This window comes from Lepidochelys kempii, chromosome 11, assembly GCF_965140265.1.
Source record: "Lepidochelys kempii isolate rLepKem1 chromosome 11, rLepKem1.hap2, whole genome shotgun sequence".
Lineage (NCBI taxonomy): Eukaryota > Metazoa > Chordata > Testudines > Cheloniidae > Lepidochelys > Lepidochelys kempii.
The window spans coordinates 37,868,373-37,884,055 of NC_133266.1; the positions used below are offsets into that span (position 1 = coordinate 37,868,373).

The window sequence follows — 15,683 nt, forward strand, 5'->3', positions numbered from 1 at the left end:
AAGAACACCAGCATTTTTTTTTTCTTCACACACACAAAATATTACTTCGCTCAATTGTTTCAGGACTGTCCAAACTTCTTAGGATTTTGTCCATGCAATGTAATGAACTAAGGGAAGCTCCAGTAAAGATGTGTGCGCCAAGAATTCTGCAGTTTTTGTGTTCTTGCTTGTTGACAGTGAGGTGGATGAGCACCCAATAGCGAGGTCTGACCTTGGGGAGCAGCATATAAGGACAAAATACTGCTTCCCTGTGAGGATCCTAATTAGGCATATGTAGGCTGCAGAAAAACTGAACTTAAGTCTCAACTGTGTTGAGCATGGCTATACCATGTCTACTTCTCAGACGTAGCAATGCTGTATTAGAACTGTCCAATGGTATTTTGCATGGAGTAACACTATTTTGTTTTTAGTAAGTGTTTTGTTTTGTCAGAAGGATTGACAGCTTCCTTTACCAAGAACTCTCTGGGCTTGTTTGCCCTCGAGTGGACACCTCAGTACTGTTGTTTCTAAATTAACGTATTCCTTTCAACTCCCATTCAGAGAGAAGGACAGTGAAATGCTTACACATTTTTCAGCATCCTACTGTGATCAGAGTGAGCCCTTATACAGGTGGAGCAAAGAGATGTGATAGGAGCATTTTGTCCATTCACGCAGCAAACTGTAATCCTTTTAATTACTATCTGTAGTCCTATTTATTTTAATTTAAAATTATGGATTTGTACCAACTCATTGAACTCATCAGCTTGTTCTATTCAAATTGGCCTGCTCATACATTATGTTCTACTTAGGCTTTGAAATTGGTTTGTTCTAGAGGAATACAAATTCTGAACAAAAGCCTTTTGTTACTATGTTCTACAAATGTGGTGTCAGTTACCAGCTGGCTTAAGAACAATAGGGAACTTCCTCCTCCTATCTGAAAACAGAACTGACAATACCACATGACTAGAAGTTACTGTGTATGTTATGATGTTTGTTTAGTTATTTAAATGTACTGTTTATTGGTACACATTTTGTTCACATTGTGCTTCAAAACAAAAGGTTTTAGCTCAGTACATCTACTTGGTTACAAAATAAAGCGGATCTCAAAAAAAACCAACTGCAATAGGACAAGCCAGAAGTGCTTTTGCAGGATGTGGCCTTTGACAAATATTGTTTCAATCTGCTCCGTCAACTTGGAAAAAACCACGTCTTTAAGCTGTTCCTGCAATGGCATCCAGGAAACAAAAGGCCAACCCCACAAAAGCCAAGTTTCTGAAATGTTTTTGTTAATTTTTTTCAATGAACATCAGTACACAATGTGTGTCATTATATTTCAGCTACGTACTGGAAGAGTTGCTGCAGAATTAAACCAGGATAGAGGAACTAAAGAAAAAGCTTGCCCTTTATGTATCTTTTCCTATGCCAGGAGTTTAGTTAATTTGTAGTAAGGGAAACTCGACCAAATCTGCACTTTCCAGCTGGGTGAAGAGTCCAAGGGTAAAATCCTGGCCCCGCTAAAGTCAGCAGCACAACTCCCACTGACTACACTGGGATATGACCGGATACCAGGATATGACCGGTTCTATTGGATGCTGACAACTCAAGAGTGCACATCTACCCATTCCACCTCTACTACTAGACCTTTTTCTTTAGTTGCTACTCACTCTCCCCTCCCTTTTCTCAGAGACTTCAAGGCCAGAAGGGACCACAGTGATCATCTAGTCTGATCTCCTGCACATCACATGCCACAAAACCTCACCCACATATTCCAGAAATAGACCCATAACTTCTGGCTGAATTACTGAAGACCTCAAGTTACAGAGACTCCACCATTTACTCTAATTTAAACTTGAATTTGATTTAGTAGTTTCTCTTTAAACTTGCTGAGAAAAAGTTAGGGAGCATGATATCCAGGTTTGTGGTTCCCAATTACAGACCCAAGTCTTAATCCTGTAAAGATTTATGCAGGTCACGTGCTTTGCTATAGGAATTATATCATTGATTTCACCTGAACTAGTCATGTGAATAAAGCATGTGCTTCGTTTAAATCTTTGCAGGATTGGATCCCAAAAGTATACAGTTATTGCTTAGAGGCACCCCCACCACACAACTCCAATCCAATCCTCTGGATTATGCATGATTAAAAGGACTTCTCTTGCCCTGTGTCTACTGAACTAGTATTTGATGCAAGTTCCTTAAGGAACTTCCTTCGAAGTCCAGTTTAAGAACTTCTTATATTACTGTTTCCAGCATGAACCAAAATTATTAGCCACTGACCACTTGTGGTCTCCTTCAGCAGCATGCCAGAGACAAAAGCCATCCATGATATATAGTGACAACTGCTCAGGTGGCCTTCGGTGTTTAGAATAGAACAAATCCACCACCAAATCTGCTACCTATTTTTAGTTTCCTTTCCATTTTCATGCTTAGAGGGAGAGGCACAGCACCCCACGGTATTTTGATGCTATATGGCCAGCTCATCAAGACAGTTCAGCACCTAGCAACTTACACTGTCCCATTTCATATGGGACTACAACAATGAACACTGGGTACCTTTTAGATCACGTCAGCAGGATCTACACAGGGCACTTAGATTGCAACATGTTACAGTGCACTACAATTCACACCTCTGTAGAGCGCACTGCACTGTGTGGACAAGCCCCAAAAGACGGTAATTTGAAGTGGTTTAGTTAAACTGCATTAAACCCCATCTGGACACTAAAAGGCCAGGTCTATACTACACACTTACATCTGTATAACTACATCACTCTGGGGTGTGAAAAATTCACACCCCTGAGCAACATAGTTATACTGACCTAGCCCTCTCTGTAGACAGCGCTAGGTCAGCAGGAGGGTTTTTCCCATCTTGCGAAGGTGCATTAACTAGACCAATGGGAGAAGCTCTCCCATCAGCATAGGAGTGTCTTCACTTAAGTGCTACATCGCAGCTGTTCCAATGCAGCAGTTTAAGCTTAAACCTGCCCTAATTCTGAAAGAGTGTCCACAAAGGGGTTTAATGCAGTTTAACTAGACTACTTTAAATCCCAATTATACCTTTTAGTTAAATTTACTTTCCTGAATGTCCCCATGTAGACAAGCCCTGAGCGATTGTCTTCCATTGTTGGGGTGGGGGGGTGGAAACGGTTGGGAAAGTTCCCTCATGACTGCTTTAGTAGGCGTAGAATGGAGAGTTTTCAAATTGCCAAAGGTCGCTTGCATAATTTACAGTGAAACAAGACCATTCTCTGCCCTATCCCACCAAACCATTGCCTTTCAGCAGCATCTTTTGCAAGTTCCAGAGGTCAGATCAGCACCTGTTCTCCACTTGCCATAATCATGTCCTTAATCCTTTGGAGGCCTAGGGATCTGCTTGTCCTTGTAGGTACTTGAGCATTCATGCTACTTTTACGTGAGTTCAGTACTAGTTGGGTGTTCAAAGATGTCTGTGTGTTCAAGTGTTTTGCTGGGACTCTGGAGGATCAATGTTGAAAGTCTTGCCACACCTGCTGGTAGAGCTACTGGATCACTCCAGAGTTATCTTTAATGAAACGCTTATTTCTCTTTCGGGACCTTGCATGACCTTTGTGCACTTTGCACATGCCAGCACCACAAGAGGGCTATACTGGGATCCTTAGCCCCTCCCTGGAGGTGCAGTAGAGTAAGGAACCAGGTATCTTCTCTTCCCCTTCCTTAGAAAGAGGCTATGGCCTGCTGATGTGGGAATTTCAGTAAAGCAGAGCTCTGGGCTTGGCATCTGCTTGCCATGAGGGAGGATTAGAAACAGGTCTGGCTCTGTGGAGGGAGAGCCTGGAGGATTTGCTAATTGTCACTTCTCCTCCGAGCCCAAAGGATTCAGTGTGGGCCACGGCAGCTGCTCCTCTGCTTGCTTAGCAAGGCCTGACCCTATTATGGCAACAGCTGCTGTCATCCACCTGACACAGGCATCGATTGCACTCAGTTTACATTTCAAGGACTTCTTTGCTAACAAAGGCTAAAATTAAACGAAAACATACATTCAGGAGAAGTTGATGGCTTTGCTGATCGAGTGCCCTACTCCCTGCAAACAGCAAGTTAGGACTTTGTAAGGCTGATTTTACACAGAACCCAAATAGGAGTTTTAAAAGCTAGATCTGTTTGCATCAGATTTAGAATAGCTTTAATGAAGTTACCAAGTTAGGCTTAATAAATCCTTGACAAACATTAGTGTTTTTACAAGAGCTGGCTTTCATATAAAGACACTTACAAAGAAATCACTGAATCTTCAATTCTAACTCCATGCAAATATTCCAGCTTAACACATACTCTTCTTCAGGAAGGTGGTGACTATTGTTACTTTGTGGTAGATAAAACGTGGCATGGTGGCCAACAATCAGCTTTTCCACTCGGTTTTCTATACTGCACAAAACTAAATAACTGAAAGGTACTAGGTTTCAGAGTAACAGCTGTGTTAATCTGTATTCGGAAAAAGAAAAGGAGTACTTGTGGCACCTTAGAGACTAACCAATTTATTTGAGCATAAGCTTTCGTGAGCTACAGCTCGCTTCATCGGATGCATACTGTGGAAAATACAGATGTTTTTATACACACAAAATCATGGAAAAAACAGGTGTTTATCACTGCAAAAGGTTCTCTCTCCCCTCACCCCACTCTCCTGCTGGTAATAGCTTATGTAAAGTGGAGTGGGGTGGGGGGAGAGAAAACCTTTTGCAGTGATAAACACCCATTTTTTCCATGATTTTGTGTGTATAAAAACATCTGTATTTTCCACAGTATGCATCCGATGAAGCGAGCTGTAGCTCACGAAAGCTTATGCTCAAATAAATTGGTTAGTCTCCAAGGTGCCACAAGTACTCCTTTTCTTTTTGAAGTTACTAGGCAGAACATTTAAAAATGCTGAAACCTGGAGGAGTGTGGAATGCACAGTATGGAGCCCTAAAGGAACCACCTGGCTAAAGGGATGAATAGGCTGTCATTTTGTTTCAATTCAACTTTTTATGAGTTGTGTAACAAGCTCAGATACCACACCCCAGTAATGGATGGCAGCACAAGACAGGATTAACTGCTTAACATTCTTTCTAAAGGTCTGTTTTATTTATCAAATGGGAATGGAGGGTACATTAACGTGGACTGAGATGGATTCACTTTAAAGTTTGAGGGGACGGAAAGAGGGGAGGAAAAAGAATTGATGATTTCGTCAGGGCAGGAAGAATTATTAAACCCTAGGTGAATGAATGAGGAAGCGTCAAGGCTGATTCCCCACTCTGGCACTTTGAGCGCAGGAGGTGGGGGCTTGCAAAGATTCTAAAAAATTTATACTTGCCACTCAAGGCTTGTATTAAACTCCCAAGGTTACAGCTTTTCTTGGACCTTGGCTTGGTAAACGCTGCCACCACCTAAGTGAAAAACTGCCTCTTGCAAACCCTGGAAAAACTCACTTGGGAAGTTTTCCCTGAGGCCCTCTGGCTTTTCCACCCCCCCACTCGGGGAAGCCAAGAAAACAAAACAAAAGGGAAACCCAGCTGTTGCCACCAGCTAAGTGAAAAACATATGCACAGACCTTTTAAGACACAAAACCAATCAGGTTTTTTTAAAAAAGGAAACCTATTGAAAAAAAAATCAGGCTATTGCTAGATGTTATAGCACAACTGAAAAGGAATTAGACACCAGGAATGGCTTCCTGGGGTCCAGCTTAACATTACAAAAGAAAAAACAAAAATACCTGAGCTTAGCATAGAAGAAATCCAAAAGCCAAACTAAAGAAATAAACTTGATCACATCTATCCCTGTCCCAATGAATCCTTCTAGGTATGCAAGATAGTTTTTCATACCTGGTTCAAACTTTACACAGGATTCCTGCTGCCCCTGTCTCTTCAGCCAAGAGAGAACAACCCAGAGACAAAGGGAAAGCTTCCCCTCCCCACCCCCCATTTTTAAGAAGTTCTAGCTTTCCCACTGGCTCTTTTGGTTAGGAGCCCACTCCCTTTCTTTTACCTGGGGGACTGTTAACCCTTTATAGGTAAAGCAAGCAGAGAGCAGCCACCAAGAGGGACTTTATAGCTAACTGTCCCCCCCTCCCTCCTGCTGGTAATAGTTCACCTTTCCTGATCACTCTTGTTACAGTCTGTATGGTAACATCCATTGTTTCATGTTCTCTGTGTATATAAAATCTCCCCACTGCATTTTCCACTGTATGCATCCGATGAAGTGAGCTGAAGCTCACGAAAGCTTATGCTCAAATAAATTGGTTAGTCTAAGGTGCCACAAGTACTCCTTTTCTTTTTGCGAATACAGACTAACATGGCTGTTACTCTGAAACTTGTCATAAAAAGGGAGCTACGCCCCCCTCGCCCTTCATTTATCACAGGAAGTGACAGTGTGATAAATGAAGGGCGTATGTATTGTGTGTATTCCGGACTCCTGGGGAGTAAATGAATGGCAGGGTGGTGGGTCAGTGTGTGAGAACTGAGAAGTGACTGCACGGGGGGAAGGAGTGCATATGCAAGTCTGCTGAGGAACGATGTGTTATGCATTCATAATATGTGTATGCCTATTAGCCACTAGGAAGGTACTATAATTTTTGGCAAAACTGGCAAATTGTAAACACACCTCCAGTTGAATTTTTTTAGGGGACCACAAATGAAACAAGGCTGAAAAGCACTGCACGAGAGAACTGATCTGCTCATTGGATTTTAATTGGTTACAGTTATCATGAAAAAATTCACATACAGCCACAGATCGTACCAGTGACATTCTGTATCTCTGAATAGAGAAAAATTTCCTTCAATATCAGATTATATTACAGTCAGATGAACTACTGTTTTTCACAGGCAGAGCAAAATCTGCAGAGATGAACTTTGAGACAGGGTACCTAAAAATATTTAGGTCAGTTGGTTTACAGATTCTGTTTTCAAAATGCTGATTCATGCACACTATTCTTTCTCTCCCCCTCACACCCACATATCCCCACTTGCAAGTGCAATATGAATACACTGTGTCCAAAGGATTGTTTGCAAATCATTAGCAAACCCAAGTGATTGTGGTCAGAGACTGTGCCTGTGCAAATGTAGGGTAGCTCAAGTCCAAATCAGGTTCATAAAATGTATATGCTCTATAAAGTTCTAAGGTCATATCACTGTTAGAAACGGTCTAGTCCTGCAACTGATTGTGGAATAACTATGGAAATGTTAAAGTACTTTAAGTTATTCAGTAGCTTATTGTGTCACACATCCAGCTAATGATTGTGTTTTGAGCATCACAAAGAACCCATTTGGTATGTAACTCCAGCTTAGAGAAATAAGAGGCTGAATGTAGTAAAAGAATCTTTGTTCAGTCTTATACATATGAGTGCTTTCAATTTTAGTTACCCATTTCCTTCTACAATAGATATAATTTACATTTAAAGTCCAGAACTTGACTTTAAATGTAGACCAAAAAGATACCCCATCTCTAAAAATCCTATTTAAAGTTTAAGCATCTTGACAGAAAACTCCGGATTTCTTTTTCTAGATTCATACAATAGATCAAAACACAAACATTTCAAGTGCATTAGAGTAGCTTCAGAATGGCCTTATGGAAGCAATATGAGGAGCTTATTTCTACCTGCAATACTTCCAAATGTCAATTGCCATGAAAAAAAGTGACATCCCTGGGTGATTAATTTTTGCTTTTACATTGCTCAGTGAAGAACATGGTAGATACAAACATCTGCAATATATGTAATTCAGAAGAACCCTAAAGAGTTCAAATTTGAAAAGCATCTTAGAATAATTTTCTTAATCCCACTACAGTCCTAGATAAGGAACATGCATCCCTCTCTCCATTGCTAAAATACTATTAAAAAAAACTTTCAAGAGGAGTTTCTAATGTTTTAAACAAGCATATGCTAGAAGACAGAAGAGTGGCAGAAAAATCTGATGAGAAGTGTGGGTATTAAACAAAAATTCACCATTCTTAGAGGGGAGGAAAAGAAAAAAGGATCAGCAATAAAAACCCCTGCATTTACCAAAATTAGAAAAGAGGAAGATTCTATCCCTCAGCTGCAGAAGAAAGCCATCATTTCCAGGCACCATCGTTGAGAAATACTATAAAGATTAGCCATGTCTGATATTTATTAAGTGATAAGAAATTACAGAACTAAGATATTTTCCTCTTTCATTAAGGAACCATTTTCGTTAAAGAACATTGCAACTGCATCACAACTCCTCTGCAGCCAGCCCCTAGAAAAATCTGCAGAATAGGATAGAGAACTGCACACATTCTGTTCCCCCAAAAGCACATGGGACTAGGAAGTCACCTAATCCAACATGAAACAACTGCCAATCACAAAACTAATTATTCGGGTAGTCCAAAAAAAACAATCAAAAGGAGAATGCAGAAGCTCAGACCATTCTCTAGCTGGTAAAGTAGTCTTCTTTCCTTCCATCGCTGAATGTTGCAATACTATGCAACTACTCTACCATAAAAACTACTTGCCTTGCTTCTGAGGAGATTAGACATTTGTTAGTCACAGCTGTCACAAGAGTCAGAGACGCTATGTTTCTAAAGAGCTCTTTCACCTGGGGGAGAAAGGCTTAACAAGAACCAGTGTCAGGAAGCTGAAGCCAGACAAATTCAAATTAGAAATTAGGCACAAATTTTCCCACAGTGTTATCAAGAAGTGGAAGTGGTGGATTCTCCAGGTCTTCAAATCAAGACTGGCCATCCTGGAAAAATATGCCTTATCCAAAAGGAAGTTATTAGGTTCAATACAGGGTAACTGGGTGAAATGTAACGGCCTGCAATATACAGTAGGTCAGACTAAATGACCTAATGGTCCCCTCTGGCCTTAAACCCTATGGTTTTCATGATGGACTATTTAATATAAAACATCAACAAGATGACACTGTGGGATTTTTTTTTAATAGGAGTGAATAAATATGGAAACGGCTATAAAAAAAAGTATTAGGAATCTTAAGCTAGTAGGCCTAAGAGCTACACTGGAAGCTATTAGAGAGCAGGCAATCTCTGGCAACATGGACGTAATGCAAAGAACTATATTGACAGACTCATTCTGATCACCTTCCATCCCTACCCGCCCCCCACTTATCATAGACCACCAGCACACTGGCTGTGTTTTCAATGTACTTAAAGAGGGTAACAGACATTTGGGAAGCCACACCAGGAACTTACAGAAGTCAAAATACATAGTGATGAGAGCACTGGGAAGTTTTAGCTGTTTGCGAAGAAAATGGTTCCATCTACCAGTTGGGGGAGGATAAAATGGCAGAGTTGGACATGATCTGGATATGGTAGGCAAGGAAGTTGTAGAGGACATCAGGCTATGGGCCCAGTATTTGCTCTCTCTCTCTCTCTAAAAGCAAGTGAGGACAGGATTTAGGATATAAATATTTTATTATTTCAGAATTAGTGCAATCTTTTAATTTAAGATTCTGGGCCTGACTGACTTTGCTTATACCAATTTAATATTGGTTTAAATCCACTGAGTTCAACAGAGTTTCCTATAATTTACATTGGGATGGGATCAACTTGAAGAACATGTTAAAGTTACACATACAACTGCAGCTGTACTGTTTTCTGGGTTATGAGCAATTAAATGGGTAATCTTAAGAGTTCTCTTAACTTAGTTTTTTTGCATTAAATACCAGGAAAATTGCTCCCATGTCTGAAATTCTTTCAAAGATGATACACATGTATTGGAAAGTATGGATCTTAGAGTGCAAAATAGAAACTTTTCCACCTTCGATGCTTGGTATCTTTGTACAGCCAAGGTCAATTACAATAATTTTTAAGAACATTTGCAGTCCAATATATTAATGCACTCTATAGCAAATATAATTCCAAATCTCAGCAATTTAAAATTCCCTATAGCTTTTACCACAGTCAACAAAAACTAAGCTTAAAATCTAACCTTATCAAGATAATCAAGGGAAATCCATGAATCTAAAAGTAGTATAAATTACTCACAGATATACATTGATCTAAATCCTACACTTAGCAAAACAAACAACTCATACAAGCCCCCCCCCCCACACACACACACCTCTGAATCTAATTCTTCTACATCTTTGGAATTTTTCTTAAGTGAAACACAGATATGTGAAAACCTGAGTGCGCCTGTCAAACAAGGAGCCATCAACAGGCAGTATAATACTGTTTTGGACAGTATTTGTGATTAAAAGTAGGTTTTCAGTGAATTATGTAATAAGTCTCTGCTTCCTTAAAGACAGCCTGTCCCTCAGCCCTGGTCTGCACTAAAAACTTATGTCAGTATAACTACGTTGCTCAGGGGTGGAAAATCTACACCCATGAGCAATGCATTTATACCAACTTAACTCCTGGTGTAGACAGCACTATACGGATGAGAGGGCTTCTCCCATCATCATAGCTAATACCTACGCCATAAGCTTTCCTCATTAGCATAGGTAGCATCTTCAGTAAGCGCTGACAAGTGCAGACAAGCCAACATCAATCTTCAATACATTTCCTTCTCTCCACCCCCACACCCCCGACAGGAAAAGAATGCAAGCCTGTGTCTCAACTTTTGCTGGCACCTAGTAAAAAGCAAACACACACTGAAAATGGGATGTTTATTCCCAACAATATGACTTAAGAGGAAGTAATCCTACATCGTGGTGATCAACCACCACAAGACCAACATTCTGTACTTATAGCAACATTTACACATGCATCAGATAGTTTCAAATGTCAGGTCTCAAAAGGTATGACAGTGCTGTGTAAGAAAGAAGAGAAAAAGTCTGCAGCAGCAAAATAAATATGCAGAATATTTGGGAGTTTGCTATTTCTACTTGTCAATTAAAGCAAAACCACCCCAGCGACGTGCATGATAGGCATCAGAAATGCATGCAAGATGCATGTCAAAATGATGTGTGTACTGAAGGTGAAAATGCTATTTTAAAAAAAAAAAATCATTCATGATCATTCACCGACTAGGGAAGGGCTCTGTATGTTGTGTCACACAGGTGTAGGTCTCAAAAAAGGCCCGAAATCCAAGGCGGGGTCAGGGATACTACTGCAAGATGATATTCACACCCAGTGTGTTGGATGGGGAGGGGAAGAGCAAGAGAGAGGACCGCTAAAGAGCGATCTTAATTCGACAGAAGGGAACAGGAAATCATCTGCAAAGCTGAGGGAGTAGAAATCAAAAAGTTTTGGCTGCAGAGACAGCCTTCCAAATGTGAACACTCAGGTAAGCTAATGCTGTGCTGCTGTGCCCAAGGTTGGAGACAGACCACTCTACTCAGAGTTTTGCCAAATAGCATAAAATTAACAAGATTCTGATGAATATCATTGCTGCTATTCAGAATCCAGCTTTAGCTGCTGAGGAAGGTGAACATTCTGGGATTTCCACTGAGGTGCATTGAAACCAAGGGAGGCGCTAGCTGGGTCTGCATCAGCCTCCGTAACATACCTCCATTACCCAGAGGCTGAGAGTCTGAAGAGAGACCCTTCACTCTGTACTGAATAGGAGAAACAGCCTTTTGTCTCTTCTCCTTGCAGAGCCTTTTGGGCTGCTCCGATCACTGTTCCAACCCTTCACCTTACCTTTTTATAGGCTTCTTTCTGTTGAGGAGGTTCATGACCTTCCAAATGCATATTGGAACAAAAAGGAAGGTTTTGTGCCAAAAACATGTAGTTGAGATTCTGCTCTACCCTTTAACAACAATTTTTTTCCAAAGGTTATTGGAAACTTAAGGCAATGTTGTAAACAGCTACCAGCACAATTAGATTGCAGCCACAGAGACACCAATCAGCAGTCCTTTATCCATGCTCCTCTGAAGTTGTGGACTGTTACAGTAACTACTTGTACTTGCATACATCTTGGTGTGATATATTTTATGAGACAATTCAGCTAATCAGAACCTGAAACAAATTTCACTTTTACATCACAACCACTGAAACTGCAGCATGAGTCATCTGTTTGGCAAAACAATCCCCCACCACATTAACAACTAGTTATTTCAGGGTAAGGGGAACCAGACTTGACCGCACATTGGCCTTTAATACTGTGCTGGTGAATATGATTTAGTCAATCACTAGATAAAAAGGACACACTTTAATTTGCCTCAAATGCACACACAATAGAGATGAGAAACATCGGTCCAGTTTAGAAGTGTTTTAATTAAAGTTGAGATTTTCACTAATGGAAAGATTCCTCTTCTTTCAGCACATCAGCCCACTTCACATGTACTTACTAGATGCTGTTCTTGCATAGTTTTCAGCCTGACTAGACTAGAGGGCTGATTTGGGGGTGGGAAGGTTAGCATAACACCTCCAGTTTTCTGCAGGAGATTTTTGCTGGAGGCTGGTGTTTCAACCATGTTACTACGACAATTCTTTGCACTAACACTTTCCAATGATCTCAAAGTGCTGTACTGAACAGCAATATTCTTAGGAAGGGATGGATAGAGACTTTATAATAACTGCATCAGCCCTACATACATGGAAAGTTAAAATACTCTTTAGCCCAGAGCTCATTGGTCTTGGTGGACAGACATCTTCTAATAACAGAAGTTAAAAATGCCTCAGACTGATTCCTTGCATTACCTCTTCTAGTAACGCAACCTCAAATTTGCATTCCAAAGTATCAGCTGCATCCCATCTATGATGGAAAGATATTGTTGCATGGAAATGGTCACTTTTTTCCACATCATTAATTGCCTCTGTCATCTCTGCTGACATCTCCTTCTAACCCAAATGCCTGCCTTCTCCTCTGCAAACTGACAACTAATCCCGACAACCCAGTATATTGGCCTTCCTTTGTCTTTTTCCCTCTGAAGTTGCCAATTTCCATGACATCTATCTCCCTCCGTTCCTGCAGACACCTGAACCTAGGTCTCTCCCAGTGTCTCAGCTTTGACATGGGCCTCACCTTCGCCTCTCATTCCTGACTCAGTAGTTCCAGTTGTAATGCAGGTCTCTTCATCTTACCTATCATTTTCACCTTGCACTGACAAAGTGTAAATACTCCCAAAACTTTTCAGTATTTTGCTGCTGCAAACATTTTCTGAGTCAGACTTCAGACTTTTTACTTTTGCCCAGGCTCCTGTTCTCGCTCCATGTTGAGGCTCTAGCAGTCTTCTTTTCTCCCTCACATTCTTCCTAATCTCAGCGCCACTTCTGGGGCAGATGAGTGAGCAGGTCTGTTGATCTGGATGCCAACTTCTACAGCCTGCCCAGCCACTGTCCCGCCTGACTTTTTAAACAAACAAAAAAACCTCTCAGCTCTGATTGGCCAGCCTTTTTTTTTTTTTGGCAGGGTGGGGGTTCAGCCTTTTGGAAAGGAGGCTGGAAGTCCGGGTGGATTTGATTTAAATCAAATTAATTTAAATCATGATTTAAAAATCACTAGTCAGGAACACTCCATTTAATCATGGTTTTCTACATAAAAGTCCATTCTTGTTGGCTGTTATAACATTAATACATATTCTTCACAACTCAGAAATAGATGTAGGTTTCATTTTTGGAAGGTACACTCTATATATTTTTAGACAGTGATTTATTTTGAAAAAAAACTTTTCAGATTAGTTTTACAACTATAATCAGAAAAATGAATGATTGTTTGGTTATTTCATTTACCAAAAGGTAATTGAAGCAGATATTTATGAAATCACTGGGAGGTGAACTGTCATTAATATTTGCAGGATTTTCTTGCCATGTTGTATTAGGAGGAGAACATCACCAGGCAGACATTTAAAATTGTTTTAGTTAACTAAAACAAACAACAACAACGTTAAGTATTCTGGATATTTTTCTTCAACATCAAACATATAATATTTTAACAAAACAAGCATATGTCCCTTGCTTCTCACATTTATCTCCAGACTTCTTCTCCTTGACCAGACCTATTCCTCCCGCAGCAATCTTCTAGTCATTGAACTTTTGGAAACTTTGCACTTTTAGAGAAAGGTACGGGATTCACTCTGTGTACACAAATTTGCAGAGGGACAACAGAGTTGAGGTCTGTTATTTCTCACCTCTCTATATATTTATTTTAAAACATTTTTGCTGTTAACAAGAGACACTGTCATAAATATAAAGGGAAGGGTAAACCCCTTTGAAATCCCTCCTGGCCAGGGGAAAGCTCCTCTCACCTGTAAAGGGTTAAGAAGCTAAAGGTAACCTCGCTGGCACCTGACCAAAATGACCAATGAGGAGACAAGATACTTTCAAAAGCTGGGAGGAGGGAGAGAAACAAAGGGTCTGAGTCTGTCTGTAGTCGTCTTGGCCAGGGACAGAACAGGAATGGAGTCTTAGAACTTTTAGTAAGTAATCTAGCTAGGTATGTGTTAGATTATGATTTCTTTAAATGGCTGAGAAAAGAATTGTGCTGAATAGAATAACTATTTCTGTCTGTGTATCTTTTTTGTAACTTAAGGTTTTGCCTAGAGGGGTTCTCTATGTTTTTGAATCTAATTACCCTGTAAGATATCTACCATCCTGATTTTACAGGGGGGATTTCTTTATTTCTATTTACTTCTATTTTTTATTAAAAGTCTTCTTGTAAAACACTGAATGCTTTTTCATTGTTCTCAGATCCAAGGGTTTGGGTCTGTGGTCACCTATGCAAATTGGTGAGGCTTTTTATCCAACATTTCCCAGGAAAGGGGGGGTGCAAGTGTTGGGAGGATTGTTCATTGTTCTTAAGATCCAAGGGTCTGGGTCTGTAGTCACCTAAGCAAATTGGTGAGGCTTTTTACCAAACCTTGTCCAGGAAGTGGGGTGCAAGGTTTTGGGAGATATTTTGGGGGGAAGGACGCGTCCAAACAGCTCTTCCCCAGTAACCAGTTTGGTGGTGGTAGCGGCCAGTCCAAGGATAACGGGAGTAATATTTTGTACCTTGGGGAAGTTTTGACCTAAGCTGGTAAAGATAAGCTTAGGAGGTTTTTCATGCAGGTCCCCACATCTGTACCCTAGAGTTCAGAGTGGGGGAGGAACCGTGACAGACACAAATCCACAGTTTGAGAACTGCAAAACTAAGCATCTCTGATGGTCTCTTCTAGACTGAGCCCTGAGTCCCATTGGGTAGATAGAAAGATTAACCTAAATAATCTGTACAGAAACCTGTAGAACCCCATAAGATTGGGTCCCTAATCCATGAACTATTGGAACTCATTTACAAAATGTTTCTTAAACATGACATGAATATATTGTCTCATACTATAGAATTAATAATCCCTATTCCATGATGAGATATCTTTGAGCTATAATGCATCTTAATTAAAACCATCTTTAGATAGATTTTTCTCCTCAAAAAGCATTTTATCAAAAAAATCAGACTGAAATCAAAAACAATCCCATTTAAAGAAAAAAAATTGGATTTTTTTATTTTTTAAATCATTGATTTTTATTCACCCTGCTGAAAATCTTTTCAAACTGGGCCAACAAGATGTTCTCGGGCTGCTCCTGCCAATTCACCCCCAAAGTCCCTCACCTTTCTCACAAGGGAAAGGGGAGACTGATGACAACTTTAAGTCTCCCTGCTCACCAACAGACTCATTCAAGCCCCAGTTTTGGTCCAACTCTTACCGAATTGCTACTCATTTGACATGACTTTACCAACACTTCTCCGTTTCTGATTTACGCAGCTATGTTTTGCCTCTGACCATTTGCTCTCCTTTAGCCTTGCTTACTCTCCCATCACTTCACTAAGACAGATACCTTCAAAATTAAGAGATTTAATGATT

At 40.3% G+C, this 15,683-nt stretch overlaps 1 protein-coding gene across 3 annotated transcripts in view; it reads right to left on the minus strand.

Moving 5' to 3' along the window:
* The window catches only part of STK39 (serine/threonine kinase 39), a 198,994-nt gene that overhangs the window by 159,443 nt on the left and 23,868 nt on the right, over positions 1 to 15,683 (minus strand). The gene's annotated exons all lie outside the window — the stretch shown is intronic.